Consider the following 24,502-nt stretch of genomic DNA (forward strand, 5'->3'; position numbering starts at 1 on the left):
CCTTTTAGCCTCTGATTTTTGTAAAAATCTTAGTCTGATAATGGTATCAAGATTGAAATCGTGTTTATTAATTATGTAATATTTAGCAGGAAGCAGTGTGAAAACGCTTTCTTACATTGTATTCAAAAGAACATGGTAGGTCTATAGGATTTAGGCCTGGATTCAGTTCACAATGTGCTTCTGCCTTAACATTGAATTAGGAAGTTAAACAAGTGCTTAATGTGATGCTGTTTTTTAAAGTGATTTTAAAGTGTTATAGGGCAAGTTAAAGGAAAGACTAGCTTACAAACCACACTCAGTGTCCTGAATTCAGTGTGTTAAAAGGCATCTGCATGATGACTAAATAGCTGAATATTTATTGTGAAAATAAAAATAATGGTCTGCTGGTTCTTGGATTATTTGGGCTTTCAAGTTTCTGCAATTGAAAATGTAGTAAACCTTGAAAACTAAGCCCATTCATTGAATTTTAATGTATGGTCTTATAACTGGCCTATAAACCTACTGTTAGTGTCAAACTCTTAGACACCAAGCATAGCAAGGTTTGTTTTTCCCAGGGGAGCAGTGCAATGCAAGATAATAATCACATTAAAGTGATTATAAACCCAAGCTGTCTGCAGGGCTGTTGCTCAGTAGTGCTGTGTACTGCTGGCTGCGACAGCTTGTAAAACTTCACAGCTCTTAATCTATGCTTCAGGCCCGTTACAGTTCCTCTGGCAACTCCAGTTTCAGCCGCATAAAGGTGCGACAGCTTGTTTTTACCTTTCATTTCGATCGTGTTAACAGAAAACGTTAAAACGTCACTCTGTTGCTCATGGTGGCTATAGCACGATCGTAATCTCGAAGCAATTATAATCATGGTTTGGCATGGCGCGGAATCTATGTGAAGGACAGGAACGACGTGAGGTCAGTTACAGGTGGTGTTTTACAGCTAGCTGTTTTCGGTGGAATGGTAAGCGTGTGTGTGTTTAAGCACTTGTCCGCTGGTGGCAGTTGGGGATGCATCAGCCCCGCACTGTGTCTGCTTCTCCCTGTGATCAGTGAACATCAGTTTGGAGATTAGTGGGCTCAGTGACTGGGAGGACGGTCTCAGCTCTCGTACTGGCACACCATAATTAGCCTGTTCCGCCTGTCACACGGGCAGACTGCCAGTGCGGAGACAGTGTCAGAGAGTCGCTAGGTGTCTGGAAGATTTTCTTATTCTCATCTTCAAACTTTTTATTTTACATTAAAAACGATGGCGCTTTCAGCAAATATTTCAGCCTAAATGGTGGCCCTGTCTGGGCTACTGTATATGGTAAAGTCTATCAAAATGGTGTGTCGCTTTTGGCAGGTCCCCATTAAAGCATTCTGTCACCATTTTCTACATCAGCACTTCCAAGCTGGTGTGAAGAGACTCCCTTCAAGGCAGCTGTGCTTGTGCCATTTTCTGGGATTTGAGAATCACTTGTTCAAGGGAGTCTCTTGTGCTGGGGTTTTATTTCCCACATACTGTATTTTTCATAATTTATTTATTTATTTTTTTCAAAATATGTAAGCTTTTACGACGTTCTTCTCGGTTTTATAAACTAGGCCTTGAAGAGCACAATGTTGCTCCCAGGTGGTGTCCAGGGTAGCACAGTTGAACACAAGCCTACTCCAGTTGCATTTCAGGCGCATCAGCTCTGGATTGCAGGCCTACTTCAGGTGAAAGTCATTGTCACTCAGCAAAATAATACGGCCAGCAGGGTGTGTTGCTGAATGGTCATTCTGAAGAGGAGTTGACCTTCATATCCTCATGCGGCTGGGTCCTTGACCGTACAGCTGGGCCCTCCAGCGTGCAGGGACTTATTTTTATGAAGTGAAAAGACACAAATGCAAGAAACAAATGCTTTTGTGTTGTTTCATTTCAAAATAAACAATGTGTGTTAACACAGTCATTTTTGTAACACCTTTAATACCTTTATTTAGGTTGTTTGGCTAATCCAAATCCATTTGCACTGTGCTATTGCACAGTTGTTCAATTTTCCAGTCTTATTGTTTGATAAATGTATAGGTACGCCACTCATGTTGAAAGAGTAACACCTCAAAAACTGGGCCTTATTGTATTCTCAGATATACATACCACTGATCTGTCTGCTTGCTGGCTCCTCTGCGCATTTCGCATTTTGGACAGGCACATGCTAGAACTTTACAGAATTTTTGCAATAATAATTTCTTATGTTTTTTTGGCACTTTAGGGATGTCAGTATACATCTGGGCAAATATTTTCACAAGCATAATTGCACTGTAATGGGATCGTTAACATTTGCGGTGCATAGTCTGTCTAATTGGTGATCAGCAAATTATTATTATTATTATTTTCACAGACGAACATGACTGGACGCGCCTTTTCAGTGTTGTGCTAAAATATTCGCTGTCGCTTATTTCCTCCCACCAGGGCGTGATTGGTGTGCAGCCACTGGTTTCCATGGTGATGGCTGGTGTCATTCAGAATATTATACCTCGCTACTCTTTTTTTTTTTTGTTTTTGTGAGATGGCTGCTCAGCAGCAGCAGGTAAGGAAAAATCGCCGGACCTGTTTTGGGCCCTAACTATTCTTGCTTGTGCTGTGCTGCTGTGGCACAAACACTTATCTGCCAGTGAATTAACTATCCTAAAGACATGTGAGTCTACCTACTTGGCTCACATGAGAGCAGCTCATTACATTACTTAGCTATGAGGGATTTAAAAATTTCACCATTGGGACAAAGATCCGATGGCTATCATCAAATATCAGGACATCCCTCAAGACAGAAGGAAAATGAATGCCAGTCTCATTTTTCTCTCATTAGCATGTATGTGTTTAACAGTAAACAGCTTTTCTGAACATGCTTAATAATTAATCAGTGGTTGTTTTAGGGTGTTACAATATTTTCAGTAAAGTCTCGTGGAAGCGGAGCCTTAATCATGGCTCCACAAAGTTCCTTAATTAGGTTTTTCATTAATAAATAAACAAACATGAAAAACAAAAACAGCCCAGTTGCCTAAATCCCTGCTAGCCTCATATGTTGTTTGTGACATTTTGTTTTTCTAAGAAATTTAAGGGGGTTGTGCAAATTTATGGTCTTCAAAGCACTGAAAGGCAGCTTTTAAGTTTGTCTCAGGAGGAAGAGAGTTGGGACTTTGAAATCTTCTTTCAACTCTTTTATAGATTATATTGACAAAAATTTAGAATGCTGTGACAAGCACTTTTGTAGAATAAGGTGATGTTTTTTTTTTTTTTCCTTTTTTTTTTTGAATCCTGGTGGCAAACCAAGCCAAAACATTCCAAATGAGAAGAAATGGGTTCTTGTCAGATAGAACTAGAATGAGTTTGCATTTACAGTCATGATTTTTCTGGAGGTATGTTGAACATGCAAGCAAATTTACCTTCCTCCCCAAATGTTCATTTTATAATATGCATGTGTCTTTATGAAATAGAAGAGATTACATAAGTGTCTTCCCCAAGCATTTGATTGGAGCTTAAACCCACCCATGAAACAGCCTAGTGTGATATTTTTTTCATGTAGAAAAGTCCATCCTAATCTGCCCATTTACTGCCTTTCATATTGAGAATTTTTATCAGTAAATGTAGGTCCTTTGGCCTTGACCTCCTGCTTGCTCTTCAGTTATATGAGAGAATGTATAAGAGTGTATTTGTGTGAGTGCATGTATGAGAGAGATACAGCAATATATTGTGTGTGTGTGTGTGTGTGTGTGTGTCTGCGTGTGTCTGTGTGTGTCTGTGTGTGCGCGTGCAGCCAAGCCACTCCTTGGACAGATCACTGCAATGCCATTTGAAGTGATATTACTGAGAGTGTGCAGAAGACTCGATTAACATTAGCCAATTAACAGTACGTTCAAATTTGTTTGTTTGGGTGACAATCAGCCTCTGCTGAAGGTCTGGTTAATTTTGACTGATATGCAGTATGTGAAGTTTGTCTTTTTTCTGCAGTGCCATTGTGTACTGTCCTCTGAGGAGCTCTGTACTTTCTTAGTATGAGGAATCGGGCCTCTTGTAGATTTCTGATATTGCTGGTTTTACACGGGGCAGCGATTACTAGGCAACGTGATGAAAGAGAAGCCCTTTAGCAGAGCCCCCCTGAGCTGCCTGTTGTCAGATCCTATATTGGGGTGTTGAGACGAATTACAGAACCACTAAGAGCAGTCACACAAAGGAGAATATGCCTTGGTGATTTAAATTGAAGTCAATGGGAGATACATGTGTTTCCCTCATTCTTTCTGGTGGCATGGTTCCCTTTTAAAAATGTAAATCCCGGGCCACTTGCCTGCATGCAATTATAATATGGATTTTTGTGCCTTTTGTGATCGCATAGCCGGCCCTTGCTCAGGAAGATTTAGAGCCCTGGGCCTGAATGGGGTGAGAGCGTGTTGCCAGAGCGTCGTACTGGGGTTTTATCCTCAAAGCTGCCCCACTAGCCGAAGTGAACAAACGCGGCTCGGAAAGGCCTGCTTAAGGGAGGCCCCGAAGGGGGGTTGGGGGGGTGGGGGCACAAGTCCCAGGGACAGCTGGCTCTCCCCCGCGGGGCCCGCGGGCATGGCAGGGCTCTCACAGGCACCCAGAGAGCTTCTCCCGCTTTAGGGCCAACACTGAGGCCCCATTCTACCTACAGATAGGAGTGCTTCCCTCCCCCCCCCACCCCTTTTATTTTAGGGAAGCGTCCTGTTCCACCAGTAAACACTCTACCATGGAATAACCATGGAATACTGGAAAAACTTATTTTATACTTTTTGGTCCACTTTTTTGGATACTTTCTTCACAGATTGGGACTATTTGCCCGAAGAATGTATAATAAATGTGGAAGAATTTGCTGTTGAAAAAAAGAAGAAATGCTCAAATTTAATCAGTTGTTCAAGTGAAAGACAAAGTGGCGTAGCAGTTAGATTGAACGGCCCCCTAAGTTGGATTTGTTCAGTGGGGATTTTTTTAATCCTCTGATGGGAAAAAAGAAAAAGATGGTCAATTTCTTCTTGGTTTCCCTTGGAAACGGCTGAACTGCTTGTAGGGGTGGTAGCATGCTGTCGCCGCAGTGCTTGCGGGCTGGCGGTGGGAAATGCTCCTGTACGGTATAATCTGGAATGTCGCCAGTTCTGCCGCACAGGCCTCATACCCCTGGCATCTGCTAAATTTTTTTGGATGTGTGCATGCACCCTTTATTTTTGGGTGTTGGCCAAATCAAAGTGTCGCTGTTGACAGAAAGGTTAGGAATAGAATAGAATAGAATTGTAATGGAGTCAGAGACACTTGGAGTGCTCAAGACCAGGCAACCAAGTTTGAGACTCGGTAACATGCAAAGCCTAGATGAGCCTAAAGGGCCTTTTCTCATCATCAAACATTCTTATTTTCTTAGGTCAGGGGTCTGCAAGCTCTGCAGGTTGTTCATTTTCACATTAAAATCAGAACCTAATTCAGACCCAGTTAAGCAGGTGAAGTGCGTTTTAACTGTATCCTCGACTGCTGTAATTGATTAAGTGCAGAGGAGCATGCAGAGTAGCAACAAGAACAGCAGACCCTGGTTCTTACAGTAGGTTCTCTCCTCTGTTATTGAAAAAATGAGCTGTTTCACTTTTTCAAACTCTACAAACAGAGCATTGTAGAGGAACTGAACTGAGGGATGTAATTCAATATTAAGTTCTAATGGTTTGTTCAGTATGCTGGCATTTCACCCTGATGGTGAACTCTGCCTCAGAAGACTAGCTCCAATATTTTATCCAAGGGTCCAAACTTGGAGCCAAGTAAGAAATGGTTATATACAGTATTCTGCATCGCTGTAGAGATGTAGAAAACCACACGGGCATGTGCTACAGCATAATCAATACAGTCTGTAAGTGTACTGTAAGTATTTCAAATACATGCTGTTCCCACTTAGTGAGGACAGCCACTCCCAAACATGTACTGCAACATTGCACCTTCAAATATGGTCACTTTATTCTTCTCACTAAGTGGGGACAACATGTTAACTGAATTTTTTGACAAGTAAACCTATTTCAAGGAAAGCCACGTTTCGAATGCGTGTTTCCCCCAGGTCTGGTGCAATTATACAGCACATCTCACTTGAATGAATGATCAGTTGATTCATTTGGACCATTATTAGTGAGGGATCAGAGTGGCCTCAAGAGTGCTGCTTGGTACTATCGCATCAACAGTGAGGACAATGAATATCTCAGCAACATTTATTCTGTTTACCCCATTGTGACCCCCTCGTGAAGTACAATAGGCACGCTAATAAAAAGCTGCTGGCTATTTCCAAGGCCATCAAACTGCAGCTGGAGTCCAAGTCCATGGTGGAAATGGACACAGAGTACACAACACGTCCCTGTCTGTCATTCCAAAGACCAAGTGCAGATCCAGGTATTTTATGAATAATCCCAAACTCATTTATATTGTTTGTTTATTTACTTTGTTTTCTTCTTAATGTGTGGATCATCCCCATTGGAAAGTCCATTTTAACTCTTCTCTACCTTGAATAGGGAAAAATGTTGTTCATCATTCTTTAACCATTATCTGCTCTCTCTCCATTATTTCCCCTCCATCTTGAGACACACAGACAGTTTCTCTGAATTCCAGTGGCTGGTGGATTTCACAGTGGCGGCCACCATAGTGTACCTCATTACCGTACCATACTCCGGCCCATCCCAGCCCAGCCGTCAGATGAACATCAGTTTGGTGTATAGCATGCTGCTTTCGGCTTTTGTGAAGTACCCTTTTTTTTGGGTGATCCCCTGAAATGTCCCAGGAGTGGTGGGGGGGCAGTGGGCAAAGCACTTTCTGGCTCAAAGTCGGGGCCCCCCTCCCTCCCCCTCTCCCTTTTCACATGAGGTCCCCTGCCTCAAGAAACTCAAGCATGGTCCCTTTAAGTGCTTTGATTATTTTTTAGAAAGGCATTTATTGGCCATTATTGGGCCTGACAGGCAACATGGTTGGGTGGCATAAGTAAATTGGCACCTGTAAGAAGCTGAGATGAACCACGTTGGACTGAATATGTTCAATTATCATTCACAGAGCTGTTGGGCAGGCTGCTTCTCATTTGTGTTAACTTATTAGAAAAAGGCCCTGGCTTTATCAACATTTTTATTGTTAAATTAAGTTTGTGTTTTATAGGAGTGGTTTTTGTGTGTACTCCAGCAGGCATTAAAATAATTTAAGTATGTGCAGATGGAATATCTGTACAGAGGAGGAAATGGTGTGCTTTGTTCTCTTGTTAGATACTATTTTGCTGCACTGATGTTATTAGCACAAGATTTTCTGCACAAAAACAAAAACTTGAGTATATACTCTGAACATCTACTGTAGTGTCCAGCATTTCATCAGCGAGCACCCGAGGGATCTGTTTTGAGTTGCTGGGCCAGTACTTGTGTTATACAGGATTTCACACTTTTCATTTTGGATTATTTATTTATTTATGAAACAATGGAAGCTATTATCTCCCCCAGACCTTGTATTTTAACAGCATGGGGTGAATATCCAAGCTTTCACCAAGGAGCACAAGTAGGAACTCCCAGACCTGTTTTTTAAAGCTTATCCTTGTTTAAAGGGTGTATCTTTAATTTTTCCCATTGCGTATATTCACTCAAAACATGAAAGACATATTAACGTGTGCATCTCAGGAGAAAAGAGCTTCAGGGTGTACTAGCTGCATGTTAAATAAATCAGACTAATTGTATAAATGAGGGGCTTCTAAACTTTCTTTTGTGGGCGGCTGAGAGAGATACATTTGTATGTGATCATAATAAAAGCGTAACATATTCTCACCACATTCTCACACACCACATATTTACCCTGATAGATACTGTATATGCACATTTCTATTTAAAAAGTCACAGCGCTTCTTGGAACAAACAAAATCTACCTCTGGGGTCTCATTGTGATCCTCTGCAATCAAACATGGCTCGGTTTTTCCCAGCTGAAGCCACACTTGTTGACCATAGTTGTTTTTTTAGGTTTGGAGAAATAAAATGGTCCCTTTTAATGAGTCTGGACTAAGTGCTGCCACGTACTGCAATTCAACTTGCTAATCAAACCCCAAACCAGTGAATCAATCTCTCTCTATTTCCATTCTGTCATGGGCCACCCCTGAGTGGACTTCTCACACTCAACATCCATAAAGACGTTGGGTAAAAACTGTTATAATAATGTGGGCATGAGGGGCGGAGGTGAAGGCACAGTTCCGTAGCCTTTGCATAGACGCCATTTTTTAAATTGTTCACCTTTCCTAGAATAACGTTGGCTGCTTCCCATGGTCACTTTGTGAGGCAGGTCGCAGAGGCGCCGTATTTACCGAGCCGATTGGGTCGTTTCTGGGGCCTGATTAAACCTGGCAGCTGCCTCCATTTTCCCCTGTGAGCCGTAGAATGTGCTCCCTACGCGTAAGTGTAGGGGCAGGGAACCCGAACGTGACCCTGGCAGCAGCGTGCCTCCTGAGCAAGGTCCCCTTGATCTCTTACAGCAGTCTGCCAAAATACATACAAGTGCAGCTACGTTACCGGGCCATTTCCATACGGGTTTATTTCATTCCGCTTCCATGCTAATAGGCTCTGCTCGGTGGTTTGGCGCAGTATGTGTCCAGGTGATTTTTTTCTCTGCGCAGACAGCGATCTCAAACGCTGAATTCAACCATTAGGAGCTGATTGGTGGGAAAGTGGGTAACTATACAGATGGGGCTCTGCTGGGTCGTAGCTGCTACTTTCTTCCACTAACCTGTCAACAAATCATAAGCATCATCCTCGCCATGGCCTCAGAGGTCCAGCCAGGCAGCCCGGGGACGCTGGCGCGGAAAATCGAAGATCCAATTTTCACGCCGCACCTGATTTACCTGGGAGGGGAGAGAGCAGAGGAGATGGAGTGGAGAGGGGGAGACAGTGATACGGCCGCACGTGCTTGAGACCCACTCAAGCCCGGCTATATTTATACCTGTCAGACGAGCCCCCGAAATGACTCCCACTGTGTGAATGTGGAACGGCCTCCCTGACAAAACTGTCTTCTAGTTTACGCCCGAGCAGAACCCAGAGCTCCTCCTACTACTGAGGAGCTAATGAACAGGAATAGCATGTCTACTGTAGTGGAGAACAGTACTGCAGCTGTTATATTTGTGGTTGTGTTTACAACCAGCACATACTGGTGTCTTCCCAGTCCTTAACTGATGATTGTTGCAGTACATAATACATTTTGGTTTCACCATGTAGAAATAACACAACTTTTAATACACAAATTTCAGGGTGTTATAATGTTTGAGACAAATGACTTCACAAAATGAAGAATTCTTCAGTCATAAACTGTAGAGTTCTTCCTTAGCCTACCAGGCCGTTTCCGATTACTGAGCTCACTAGTGCACTCTTTCTTCTTAATGATGTTCCTAACGGTTGGTTTCAGCAAGCCTAAGGTTTGACTTGTCTCTGACTGAATTTTTTTTTTCATATTTCTCAGCCTCATAATGGCTTCTTTGACTTTCACTGGCACAACTCTGCTTCTCATGTTGACAAACGCAGTACATAAATGAATATATAGTGCAAAGCCCCTACAATCTTGAATTTAGCCTTGTGTCTGGGCAATGTCCTGTCCTCTCAGAGATCAAAACCCCCTGAGTGAGAAGAGCATGCAGCAACAAGAGGCTGTTTGATGTAGCATCTGGTGAGCCCGACACTAGAGGATCCACAGCACTCAAACTGAACCTAATAACTACAAGACTAAATATACAAGCGCACAGCTCCCTCATTACACTGTGGCCTTCTGCAGCAATACCCTCTAGTGTGCCTGTGTATCTCTTTTCTCTGAATTTTCCATTATGAAAATAGCATGTCCTTTGTGATCCACATCACTGTACCTCTATAACTCTTGTACCTACGCATTTCCAGCTCACATATTGCATGGGAGAGTGGTGAATCTCTGATATTTTTCCCTTCCTGTTTTATTCAAAAGTCATGGTAGCTGATGGTTGTCTTTCAAGTGTGTTCGCTTGGTGCAATATGTTGTCTAGTCTTCTAGGTTGCTTTCTTCAGAACTTTGGATAAGTGAACCAGGCTGATTCTATGTTTATGGCTAAAGGGTTATGGTTCACAGCCATAACCTCACTCTGTCAGCTTTTGCTTCCTTGTAGGTGATCACACCTTTGTCTGGCAGCAGATCCATCCCTGCAGCCCACACCCTTCTCTAGCCCATAGTGGCCCCAGCACAGGCCAAGACACCAGCATGGCACCTCTTAGTGGCCCTAGGGTGCAACAGGGGGGCCTGGTTCCCCCATGTTTTTCACAGCCTCTTCTTTATCCTCAGTCAATGTATCGCTGCCTATTTTTCTGTTCCTTGCTAATTGGCGTCTGCCAATAGCATCTCATGCCTGCATGGTCATGGGCAGGGCACAGGGTCAGGGGGCGGAACACATGGTGGGACACAAACATTGTTTTTTCTTGATTTGGCTCTGTGCTCCACAATTTTATAACAAAATGCTCATTCTCGGATTTTACGGAAGGGCATTTTTATACACTTTGGTTTCACCATGTAGAAATTACAGCACTTTTACAACATAGCCCCCATTTCAGGGTACTATAACATTTGGGATAAATGGTTTCACAGGTATTTCTAATTAGTCTGGTGTGTCCAAACGCTTCCTTGGTGCAGGTATAAGAGGGCTTTCAGTATCTAATCTTGATTCTAGGCTTTTGGTCACTGGCCCTACATCCCCACGATGTTGCTGGTTGATGCATTGAACATAGGGCCAGCTAGCAAACGCTCTAAAGACTAAGCATCTGAACTGCGCCATCACTCGGATGTAGGGCCAATGAGCAAATGCCCTAAATACTATGACGTACCAATGAATTTGATTACATTGTGCTGACGACACAGTGACCATGTGTGCTTACTGGACATGAAGCTAAGAAATAAGAAAAAAACAGTCAGAGAAATGGCCCAAACCTTAGGCTTACCAAAAGCAACTGTTTAGAACATCGTTAAGAAGAAAGAGAACACAGGTTAGCTCAGTAATTGCAATTGGCCTGGTAGGCTAAGTAAGACCTCTATTTATGACCAAAGAATTCTCACTATAAGAAAATCACCCAAAATACCTGTTTGACAGATTAGAAACACTCTACAGGAGTCTGGCATGGATGACTGCTGTTCACAGAAGACTTTCAAACAGAACTACAGAGGCTACACTGCAAGATGCAAACCGTTAGTTAGCCACAAAAACAGGATGACCAGTTTACAGTTTGCTAAGAGGTACCTAAAAGATCCTGCAAAGTTCTGGAGAAAGGTCTTGTGGACAGATGAGAACAAGATTCACTTCTATCAGACAGGCTTGTCTTTTTGATGATTCGAATGCATTCTGAAGAGTACAGAATAATCTTATTTGCTTTGGATAGTGCTGCAGCCTACAGCAAGACAATGGTCCTAAGCAGTTGGTGGGAGACACTGCATGAATGTGCCAATTATGTTAATCCTAATAAAAATGTTTTGAGTCTTTTCAACATTTCCAATGAAAACGTACTGATACTGGCACTTTATAAAAGAAAGCACTTCCTAATTGGAAGACATGATAAATAATTTTGGGTTTGGGCAGAACTTTGATAGAACAAGGATGGACAATATCATGCAAAAGGTCAAGGTTTCAGTTATGTAGTAACAAGAGCTACACTGGTGACTGCTGCATTTAGCTTATGCATGTATGTTTCAAGATGGTACGTGGTATTCGTTTAAAATTTAATTAGTTAGTGAAGACAGGAATATGTCAAAAATACATTACTTGGGATCTTCACGTTTCAGTGCTCATCTACAAGTTGTCAATTGTAGCTTATTCAGGTTTTGCTCAGTTCTCAGGAGAAACCTGCTGGAAATGCCCACGTATACTCACCTGCAAAGTAATGACGATATATCCCTTTGTTGTAATTGATAAATCATCATTGATCAGTCCATAATAGTAATAATAATAATAATAGGCTTTGAATAGAGGTGATTTAAATGGGACTAAGTGCAAAAAAGCATAAAAATCTGTGCATTTGACACTGCATTCCCAACAAATAAAGCAGGCAAGTGAACATGGTCTGCTTAATTAGCACATAGCAGTGATTTTGAATTTCACATTAAAATCATCATCTTTCCTTCAGGGATTCTCAGGGCTTTGTAGAAATGCTCTTAATTAGTGCATAAATTAACGTGTTTCTAATAGACACCAGCTCTCTGCCTGTGCACTGCTCACAGCTAATTTGGTGTTGATGGAGGCACATTATTTAAGGTTACAGGCTTCAGGAAGAGAAAATGTAGAAAGAATACTAAAATATTAAAATAAAATGCAAGCAGAACCCCACAGACATCCATAATCATTTGCACAGAACAATACAGCAACAACAGCAATAGTAAATAATAATAATAATAATAATAATAATAATAATAATAATAATAATACTAATACTATTAATAATAAATGATAATAGTAGTAGTAGCAGCAGTAAGAAGAATCATCATCATCATCTTCAAGAACTGGACATTTAACATCAGAAAATATAAGGTCCTATTTACATTGAAGGTAATATGCAATAATTTGGGTGCATTAAATTATAGTGTGCACAAGGCAATAACAACAACAACAACAACAACAACAATAATAATAATAATAATAATAATAATAATAATATTAATAAAAGTTTGCTTTATGCTTCAAACCAATTGACATTTTCTGGCAGATCCAAATCTAAAAGCCCAGCTGCAGTTTTAACAGTCTTGAGCCTTTAGAAGGTGACACAAAGTGGTGAGAGAGTGACTGTGCTGTGACTCTGTATCAATTTCTCAGTATCTGAAAGCTACTTTTCAAAATGTCAAGCAGGGAACATCATAAAAAATTAAAACTGAATAAAAAAGTTACCTGATCTGAAAAAAGGCATGAAAGAAAATGAGACTCCATCAAAAAACAAAGCCTCAGGTTATGTGTTGCCTTTCTCAGATTTCATACCTTTATTACACTTAATGCACTGGACATAGTATGTCACACACTTTGCGTATGCACAAGATTTCAGCCTAACATTAGTCTTGAGTTTAATAGTTAGAACTTAACCAGGCCGGTTTAGATGGCACCAAGTCAGCCTAAAGGGAAGGTAAAAGAAGATGTGTAGTGGGGTGAGCAATTTATTTTTGGAACAAGTAACAGGCAAAAAAGAAAGAAAATCAAGAACCTACTGTGATTGCACAGCAAATAAACGAGATCTGGCATCCAATTATGTGCACATGTACACACGTGCGCATACCCACTCACACACAGTCACGCACAGACACACACACATTTATTATAATGCAATTTTGGAGGGATCCTTTGGGACAGATGGCATTCACAGGGCAGCACATCTGAGGTGTTGTAAATGAAAAATGGTGCACTGCCCCCTGCTGTTTCAGGGTGGAACAGGGTCCAGAACTCTGCAACGATGTACGGGAGTGGCCAGAGAGGAGCAACACCCATCAACTGATCCTATGATTCAGGCATAGCCAGCCCTTAACAGCCAATCAGTGACAGGCAGCAAGAACACGCCTTCGAATTTCTGATCAGACCAGCACATAAATAACTGTCTGCAGTTTTGATGCATGTTGCATACATTCTATTTATGCTGTTTTGTGTTTATGCATAAAACATAAATATTCAGAAATAACTGTGGAAAATTCCTTTTTTTTCAGAAATAAGGACATTATTCATTCATATTGATGTAATTACTATTGTGGGCATCTATGCCATATTAAAAAAGAAAAAATGATTTTAATATGAGAGAATTTACAAATTGTCCATTAAAGATGAAAACTAATATTTTCACAAAGGAATCACTCAATGGAAAACATAATAATCAATTGATACCACTGTTTTATTGTCAAATTTAGATCTTCAGTGCATTCACCAAGCATAATCATCAGGTCACTTCACTTGATATGTTGCATGTATGCACTTTTACACAACCAACTATTCATTTAATCAAACACATTTATATGCAAACCTGCGGTGTGCATACTTACTGAACAATGAAATCAATCATTTCATTGATCAGTCAATTTCCTTAATGTGGTTATATAAAGAAGTATGGAGTTATGAAGGCATAGTTATTGATTAGTGAGTGAGGATGCCAGTGTGCTGAGCTTTGTCTTTGTCACCCCATGAAAGTAAGATTTATCTGAATTATAGGATCCCTGCTCTAACTGCTCTGCCTAAATGTGTCCTTCTGGAAGTGGAAAAATACTGCCTTTTGCTTGATAGCGGTTGTGTACAAGAAATATCAGAACTGAATTAAATATTGAGGGATAATAAAACGGGATTACCAAAAAGGTTAAACCTAAAAAACATTTATGAGATTAAAATATACTAACAATAAAGTGCTGGCTTTTAACGCAATACAAAATATAACCATTGTTTTCTGTTTTTTCTCCGCAAAAACATTTAATGAGCAAAAGACTAGATTATCAATGTAAAATGTCAGAACTAGATACTAGAAAGAAAGATCTAGAAAATAGTCTGCTTTACATCATTACATCTACACATTTCCATGTCAATTCCTTTGGTCAGAGTACATCTCCCTTTGATGATGTCATATGTTCCCCAGACGCCCGTTTAACTTCTGGTCACCGACATAGTGATGAGGTCAGTGGGTCACTGGACATTCATTAAAGTATCAGTTAAGAGTCCCCAGGGGGCGGTTCTCAGCGTGTCCATGAGTCCCTATAGGATGTGACCCGCAGTCAGTCAGGCAGCCCCTCCCCCTGCCAGGCTCTCGGTCACACTGCCAACGCTTTCCAGGTCGCCTAACTGGCGAGAAGATTCGACCACCGCGGTCAGCAGCGCGGAGCGCGTGTTTGTAGCGCGGCAGGGTTTGCCGCAGACGCATCCCCTGGCTCTGATCCCTGCGTGAATCCGCCCCTGAGCTCCTCAGAAGACGCGGCGAGAGCAGGGCGCCCGGCAGAGACAGCAGACTCACAGATGCGTCCAGAGCAGGAGCGAACAGCTTCCTGCTTAAGGTGTACTCTGCTGTGCAGCGGATGCATTGTTTTGTTGTTTTCTTAATATGTTTAAGAAAAAGACCATCCGAGAATGAGGGGGGGAGAGAGTGAGAGAGAGGTAGAGAGAGAAAGAGAGAGGGGGAAGAGCAAGAGGGAGAGGGAGAAAAAAAACAGCATAACATGCAGAACAAAGGGTCGCCCTTTGATCAGTATCAAGCCGCCAGCTCATAAAAGAAAATAATTACATTTTCGGTTTCCCCCATTAGTCAGAAAATAAGAACTAAAAAGGAAAATTCCTTTTGAAGGTGTCGCTTTTTTTGTCTCTCCCCACTGACTGCGTGTTACCAAAAGACTATTATCCGTTAAAGGGTAATGCTTATTAAGTCTAAAAAGCATCCATCATTCATCCCGCACAATGCATGCCTGTAAATTATGACATTATCTCTGGGACCGTTGCAAGGAGAGCGGAGGGAGAGAAAGAAAAGAACACAGGCTGCCGTAGCTGGGAAAGAGTAGGCCAGGACCTTTCCAGTGTGTCCTGTCAGATTTACTCCCCACTTCAAGGGCTCTGTTATTTCATCCGGTTCCAATCCGTCACTGGGTCATGGCGGGTTTGCGTTTGGGCCGCCGCGATGGACAGAGGGCGCAGCTGCGGAGCGCCCGTCGGGGCCGCTGCCTCAGGAGCCGGTTGCCAGGGTACAGGGGCCAAAAGTATCCGCCCTCGTCTGGTGCCCCAGCGAGCCGCTCGGACCCTGGTCCCAGCAAGTCACAACTGGAGGCAAAACTCTGCCACAGAGATAAAAGGCTCTCTCCCTCTGATCTCTGCACAAATAATTCCACAGAGAGAGAGAGAGAGAGAGAGAGAGAGAGAGAGAGAGAGAGAGAATGTGCACAGGTACATTTGACAGAGAGAGAGAGAAAGAGAGAGAATGAGTACAGTATCTGAAAAGAATATCTAATGTCAAGGCATTTACAATACATTACCTTTCAGTTAGTTTGCTGTAGTAAGAAAAGCATAAAATGAGGTTTCTCATAGTCTTGGCTACATCTGCAGTTTGAAGTTGCTGAGGAGGTATTCAAACATATGGGCACATGTTTATATGTGGCGATGCATATCAATGTTAGATCAGGAAGTCTGCTTCATTTTGTTTGTCTCTTCCAGGCTGCTGAGCCATACAGTGCTGTCACTGTGTGCTACGCCATGAGTATCACATGCAAATCCTGGCTAATTATTAATGAATTGTATGAGGTTGTATGCTTAATGCGTATGCTTGATTTAATAATTGTATGACACCTACACAAGCGTCATTTTCATATAAGCTTTAGAGCTCATTGTTATTCTTGACACATATATCATTCGATACAATTTATCCACCTGGACAAACTATGCAGCAAACCTAATACTAGAAATATACTTTTGCCAATTTACATCTATGATCATGTAGTCAATAGGAATGAAAAATTTAATTTTTTTCCCAATACGTTTTTAAAAACTGTTGTTTCATTTAAAATGACACTTCATCACATAAATGTTTATTATTGCACCAGATTTTTTGCATGAACTGTATGCTGGGGCCACAGTAAAGGCATTTCCAAGGCTTTAATGTAAAATTCATTTTTATGTCTGAAAAGAAAAAAATTATTAAATGCATCACTTTTCTACAGAAGAAACATTTTTAAAAATGTTTGATTACAAGGGCTAAATTATAACACAATTGGCATCTATTTGTCTTTTGTTTTATCTAATAACTGGAAACAAGAACACACAGTGTTTATTTTTTTAATAGACCAATTAATTGCCTCAGAACATGAATAGAAATGAATTCACATTCCAACAATATACTTGTGTTTGTGCAGATACAAGTGAAAAAGATCTGTAATTTTGATGTTATTCCCACTTTATAGGCAAATTACTCAGCCATCTAGAAAAGCTTTCATTCTAATATCATTGATGGACAAAATTCAATTTGACAGTATGTATATTGTGTTCACACAGCATTAACATTTCCCTTTTACAAAAAAAAAGAAAGAAAAGAAAAAAAGATGAAAGCACAAATTAATCAACCCCAGCTCTTAAAATCTGCTGACTATATGAGTGAACTTGTCCTAATTTTAGGAGAAAATGCCAACCTTGCAACTAAAAACAAAAATGATATGCCTGATAAAAAAAAAAATTAATAAAAATAATGTAAGTTATTTTGTATTTTTTCTTTTTTACCTTTTGTATAAAGAAATGAATGTGCCATACTTCCTTAATGGACTCTAAATATAATAATATACAATGTGAAAATCTAGCTATTCAATGTTGAAGAGGGCCCCCATACCCCCTTCCTGCACACATACACACACACGCACACACACACGCACGCTCACACACCTCGGCCTGCTATGTGTTACCTAGCAACAATTTAATTAAAATGGTGTCTGCTATTTTCAAGGATGTGTTTCTTTGTTTGTTTTAGAATTTTCCTCCGTTCTCAGTATTTTAAGGGCACAGTGAATTAGAATCTGATTCACACCTGCCACTCTATAATTTTGCCTCTCCCCTGCCTGTGTGTGTGTGTGTGTGTGTTTTCTTTGTGGTCTTGTTTTTATTAACCATTCCCTGCTGTGCTTCAGAAAATCAAGGGGGCTTTTAATCTGGCCTGGCTGCTTCTCTATTCATCAACATGCAGAAATAATCACTCACATGCAAACGATGACAGATACGCCGGGTGGCTGGCATCGGCCTTGACATTACAGATCTGGATGCGCCTGGAGAACAGTGCAGAGTCACCACACCCCGCTCACAGGCTCGCCTGCCGGGTAATCTGCCCCTCAGAGCCATAATTCCCGTCTTATATGGCTGTTTCTTAATGTTTTTTTCATTCTGTGCATAAGTACCGGCGACTGGATATTTACCTTGTCTTTGCTACAGTGGTCATTGCCTGTGACTTTGATTGTGTTTCTGAGAAATGTATGTTCTCAGAGTTAAATGTATGCGGTTTAAGTATGGTCAGTCTCACCTTGGGTGCAGTGTTTTTAACTCCCAAATGCCGTGGAACTCAGCAGACTGAAGGTTCGGCATGAACTGATCATTCTAGTGTATCGAGTATCACGTGGAGGATCTGAAACTGTGGGTATCCTTCAGCGTGAAACAGTGACGTCCACGTCGCCACATCACTAGGCTAGGCTGTGTTCAACTTCACACTCGCTCACATTATAACCCTGGGGGTCATACCATCCTCCAGTCTGCTTCCTGAAGTGGGCAATTATCCAAGAAAATGACTTTGCTCTTTACATGAAGATGAATACCCTCTAGTTTCCCAGACAGCAAGTTATTAGAGTGTTTGGAGAGCCATTACACCTGGAAGTTTGAATTGCTTTCACTAATGTGAATGATGGATGTCTCCTCCTTCAATAAAAAAAAAAACAAATTCCACATTAAAAATTTTTTTTTCCCCGCTCTGTTACTAAACACACCGTGTTACACAAAATCTTTAAATAAGCACTACGCATTTCCATAGCCCCCTGCACGTGCGCACGAATAGCTTCCCCTACTATATAGGATACCGCACCGTAAAAAGCATGCTACTGTATAGACCAAAATCCCCATGTTCAGCTCATTTAATCGCTGTTCTGTCTTCATCTTAGATGGCACTCAGTGTTTATTAGCAGCTCAGTCTTATAGCCCGTGTGCCGTAGTGCGCGCTAATGCGAGAAAGGATGAGACAGAGCAATTAGCAACCGAGCAATGCGGCCGGGCGCGTCGGCCTTCATTTCAGAAGCCGTCAGTCTGTCAACTTCCACTGCTGCTCCGCACGAGAAGCACACCACAAATACAAAGGGTGTGGAAAGGGTGTGGTGGGCAAGGGGGGGGGGGGAGGGGGAGTGGAGGAGTCAAATTCATCGCCCGGGAAAATAAAGATCACCTTTCACGCTCCCGTCTAGTGGAACAAGAAAGGAATTCCCCGCTGTATGATGTAACCTGTCCTCCCGACAAATAAATGTAGCCTGCTCTTCTGGGATTCGCGTCAGTTTTAATTTCCTCTACTCAAGAAAGACCTGGACGCAATTACCGCGAGACCCTACATTTTTTAGGGAGGAGTGGAAAATGGGTTTAATGATCATAACTCTAAATTGGTACAAAATGGAAATGACCTGAACTCCAGGTAAAGGCATGTCTCTGCAGACATGTTATCTTGTTCATTTTCACAGACTCCTGCTGTATTTTTTCTTTCTCCCAAGCTCATTTAAACATTTCAATTATAATACAGCACCTAGGAAAAGGTCTTATGCTACAGTGGAAGTATAAATCACACTTCACTTTTGGCTCAGTTTGAGGAGAATGTTATATGAAGAACACCTGAATGCAACACACTATATATGCTTTAAAACGTCTGAGAGTTGATTGAGAGATCAGTTAAAAGTTGTGACACATGCTTCCGTGCATTTGCTTGAATTAGTTAATGAGCAATGTGCGATGTTTGGTTACATGTTATAAACAAAAACAAATCCAAACAAACAAAACAAATCCTTTCACCCTACTGCCATTGAAGCTCGCCATCCAAATCCATATGGCATATCACACAGCAATGCCAAGGTCTGGAGCTGTTCTATCTCAAGAAGCATGGAATTTAAATTTAAAGCCAAATGTAATTCATTGGCTATTATGATCCACCTCTTAACAGCACGTCAATCTGCTTTTACCTCATTCTGTAATCTAGCAACACTGAAAGCACTGAAAGTTTCAGCCTGGCCTGCCTGTTCAGGAATTTATAATCAACAATGTTCACAGGAATTATGGAGGCATGTTCCCCAAATTATAAAAAAAAAAATCTCACTATCACAGTAAATATTTTGCCCACATACAATCGACTGCAATAGCCTCTGCTCTTATTTAAATATTTTCTCATTTTATTTCATAAAATACGTGGGGAGTGGAGTGCTCTGTACAATTAATTTAAAAGTCAGTGTAAGAAACAAAATGATAATTTGTTAAATGTAGCACTCAAATTTAAGAAATAAAATGCACCGAGGTTAAATTTACTTGTGGCATTTTTTGTTCCTGTTTAAATGCTGAATTATTTAAATTATTTATTTATTGATTTTTTGGTTTGGCAGAGTGAACCATCACGTTTGGCTCCTGCACAATAATTCCATTTATCTCCCTCTCTGGTTAAGTTTGCTTATTTTCTTTAACTGATTCATATCATTACACTTACTTAAAGAAGTACTTTAAATCAGTTTCCTCATATTTGTAATGTGGTCACCACAGTGATGCCAGTGTATTCCAGCGATTCCATTCTGGATAAAATAACAGGCAGCAGTCAAAGACTACCAGAAGTTCTAAATGTAAGGCCATTTATGATTTAAAAAAAATACAATGACAACATCTCTTTCCTTTTTCTCTGAAGCTTGGAGGATTTTGCCTCACCATTTTATGAATGTTACGATTTTTCTTCTTATGGAATATGTGTACTACTCTGAATATTTACCGCCTATGTTGACATTAATGGATGTTATCCTTTAAGTAAATGTTTCAGAAAGAATAAAGCACTGTAAATGTATTGCCCTTGCTTCTGCGTATGCATGTACAGCAAGTGCATTTTTGATAATGACACATAATGATAAGCTTAGATCCAGTCTGCTATAAATGTCTCTAAATGTACAGTGGAAAGAGAGAATAAGACAGAAAAAGAAAAAGAGAAAATGCAGAATGAAGAGTGAATGAAGGAGGAGCATCTCAAATGTGCCACCATCAAATATACTGTGACCTCAGAACACATTATATTTTATTAAATATTTAAATATCTTTAGTGAGAGATAATTTCAAGAATGTATTTTCACCAATGCATTATAGTAATCTAAGATGCTAAAAGGCAATTGTCTGCACTGTAAATTTAGTGAAAATGTGGTTAGGGTAATGCTTGAGACTAGTTGACATTGTTTTTTTGTTGTCATATTTTGTTACTAAATCTAAACACACTTTCTCTCCCAAATATTTAATAAATTCAGCTAATTCACCAAATTTGTCAATTAATATTTTTAAACACCTGTTAAGTTTATGTTTTTGCAATATCTTATTATGTTTTTGCAATAACTGCTCTAAAGAAATATTTTAATGGAACATGAATCTCTCAGCATCTGATCAATAAATAATAAAATCCATAAAACATCAATTATGAATACGTTTCATTTCTGAATACTGTAATTATTGAATGCTAAGGGAAAAAAATGACAACGTCAATTCTATTAAGCATATTAATAAAAGACTTATACAACAATTAACCAAAGATATTATTTTCTCATCACCACCTGCAAAGTCAGCAGTGTATCTTTAAAAAACCCCTAAGAGATTGCAATTTAAATCAGTGGAGCTCTCTCAGCTGAATCTGAGAGGTGCTGTAGAATGATGGATCAATTTTCAGAAGAACACGGTCACATCCATGGCATCAGTGCGCCTTTTTAAGAGGCCCTTCCACACCGGTGTAACTTGTGGGTCCGCTGTGGGCCTGTGCCTGTGGGAAAGGTCTCCAAAGGTTCTGGGTTCAAACAGCCAATTGCCCTGCTGCATGCAGACACACGCCCAGTCTGGAGGGAGGACAATGGCTCGGGTGCGATGGATCGGGCTCCCCCTGACAACAGCGACATTGTGCCATATGCCTGTCTCTCCCGACGGCCCGTTCATCCACACATCTGTGGGAATGCCGAGCCCGTCCATCAGGAGGTGGCTGAGAGCGGCCCAGATGAGAGGGATCCCAGGCAATGGAGAGCAAACGGTCCTGTCTGGCCCAGACAAAAAAACACAACTACCACCCCGGCTTGTTTCTCACCATACGCAATCAGACAAGCTCAATCCATTCATTCAAAAAGCTTCCCTTTTACTGATATTTTTGATGCTAATACACGTATTCGGATTAAATTGTCAAAAATGTTCATTTTTGCATTACGTTCTTAAATAAAATATCCCTCATTCCTTATCACCATTTCACTTGGTCTAAATAAAAGGAAAACTAAATTTAGTAGGTGTAGAATCACACAGTAAAGATGAATAATTCAGGGGAGTGCTGATGACAAAATGGCCGTGCCTAAGGAGTGGCCATTCCCCAAGGGCCTTACTGTCCTCACCTCAGACTGAGGCTGAGGCTGAAGAATGGCATTCAGAGATGCTCTCTGCTTCTACGGCTAGCAGGCCTGAAGCCAAAAACACAAAAACAGGGGAGAGGCTCGGCCAGATAGAATCCTCGCTCGGAGAGAACCTTTACCGAACCTCTCAACGACAATGGGTGCCTGGCATCGTGCCCCCCCACCCAGTCTTGATTCCGATCCCCGGCTCTCTCCTCTGCCCCTTTGTTAAGCAGCAGATAACCCCCAACCCCCAGCTCCCAGCTTCCACCTGGCCACGCCGCGTTAATTAGCGTTGCGCTAACTAGCCGGGGCCCTCCATTCATACCCTCAGCCGTGCTCATTAGCATAACAGTAGGTGGCTGAGGCGCCAGACCCCGCTGGCACCGTGGCACTCTCCCGAGGGGAGGGGGGCGCTGATTAAAGGAGAACACCCCCTTCGCTCTCAGACGGAATATTCCGCTCCTTTCATCATTGTCCCGCACCGCACCCCCCGGAGAAAGCGCTCTACAAAGATCCCCAAACTGTCAAGTGTACCTGCTCTCTCTCCCTGTGTCTCTCTCGCTCTCTCTCTCGCTCTCTCTTTCTCTCTCACCCTCGCTTGCTCTCTCTCCCTGTCTCTCTCTTTCTCTCTCACCCTCGCTTGCTCTCTCTCCCTGTCTCTCTCTCTCTCTCCGTCTCTCTCTTTCTCTCTCACCCTCGCTTGCTCTCTCTCTCTCTCTCTCTCTCCTCAGCCTCCCCATGATCTCCAGTGCGGGCTAATTGTCACCTTTAAACAGGGCCTCATCTGTGAGACACACTTTGAATCTCTATCCATATATGCGCTCAGGCTGAAAGGGAGGCAGGGTGGGTCCACACAGTGTAAGCCATACAGAGGCCTGCAGTGTTACTGGGGCACCCTTCTCTCTGCAGTGGCAACATACATGAATTCCCTCTCTTATTTTCTTTTTTAGTTTTCACTGAATTCAAGGTGAAGTGAAATTAACACAGTTGACTCCATCTGTAGAAGACTAGCTTTTTATTATAAATCACATTTTATCATTTATTTTTATTCTGTAATTAATAGGCCATCGATTATTGCTTAATTTCATTAATTTCATACATCATCAAAAGGATGTCTCATAGTTTTGAGGGAGATGTCACACATTGCCATTAAAATGCCTTTTTCTAGTAGTTTTGATGGACTTCACTCCACCTGGCCAAGCCAGTGCTTTGCCTGGTTGAAATAGTTAAGTGTGATTGTCTACAGTTGTTTCATTTTTCCTTCCTAACCAAATTATTCATAATGGCATATCTTTAATGCCACATATTTAGGGGAAAAATGTCATTTTAAAGCAAACCCAGACTGGCATGGGGGAAAACCAGTTGTACTTTCACGCAGTTATTATTACCTTAGGGCAGAGACCTGTGTCTCTGCCAATGGCAGTCTATGGGATAGCTTCTGTTTAAGATCTGCAACATTAAATTACTGCATGAAAATAATCAGGCTTGAGACAATACACATGTTTAATAATATATAATAATCAATCCAATTCCCTTGTTTAAAACTCGTCAATCTTGTGACTCTATTGCTGCTGTGCACTATTGCTGTCCAATTTTGTATGTTTTTATTTTTTAGTTGTTGTACTTACTAGGGGAACGATTAATTATTCCAACAAAGTGAAAGATTGCAAACAGAAAGTGGAAAAACTTTTCAATTTGAAATAGTAAATTGTGCTCCTGTGCACTTCTGGTCATATGTAGCTAATGGTACCAATCCAGGATTAAAACTGATGTCTGAGCTATAGGGTTTGGCATGAGCTTGTGCTGAGTGCTCTTACAGGTACCAATTGAGCCACTCAGGAGCTCCAACAGGCACACTTAGTGTAATTATTGTAATTGTTATATATCTGATACCTGCAGGCCTGAGAAGAATGGCCACACTGTCGATTCTGACTCGAACCGTGGAGAAGGAAGTCAATGAGTAATCACTGTGCGCAGGACCTGGTGACAGACACGGTCACAGTCAGAGTTTGGGTTGGAGGGACTGAACCCCTGACCTTTTAGTGAGAAAATGCACGCTAATAGAATTAAAAGTACCAGAGCTGATTTTACATTGAACATGTTTCTGTGTTAAAAATCTGAATGTTGTACTCTGTGTACTGCGGGTAACTGATGATTAATGATGATTATTAGTAACAATTATTTACCCAATAAGAATATGAAGAATTGTTCTGATAACAAACTGCTTGTATAAAGATTTGCAGATTCAGGGAAGTGAACATACACACATATACACACAGACTTTCAAAACACTACTGTCCATCATATGTCATTGTCCATTTGTTTCCATTCAGTAATGTATGATGCAAACTCTTTTAATGAAGCACCCTAAAAAAGCTCACAAGAAAAAAGTAATATGGAAAAATAGGGATCAAAATTCCT

At 41.1% G+C, this 24,502-nt stretch overlaps 1 long non-coding RNA gene across 1 annotated transcript in view; it reads right to left on the reverse strand.

The window, feature by feature from the left end:
• Nucleotides 1-13,829: 13,829 nt before the first annotated feature.
• LOC118213227 overlaps nucleotides 13,830-24,502 on the reverse strand; it is a 37,756-nt gene continuing 27,083 nt past the window's right edge. The window contains exon 2 of the long non-coding RNA XR_004762373.1: nucleotides 13,830-15,793. This is a non-coding gene — a long non-coding RNA (uncharacterized LOC118213227). The remainder of the gene's footprint in view (nucleotides 15,794-24,502) is intronic.

The sequence above is a fragment of the Anguilla anguilla genome, chromosome 14 (assembly GCF_013347855.1).
Source record: "Anguilla anguilla isolate fAngAng1 chromosome 14, fAngAng1.pri, whole genome shotgun sequence".
NCBI lineage: Eukaryota > Metazoa > Chordata > Actinopteri > Anguilliformes > Anguillidae > Anguilla > Anguilla anguilla.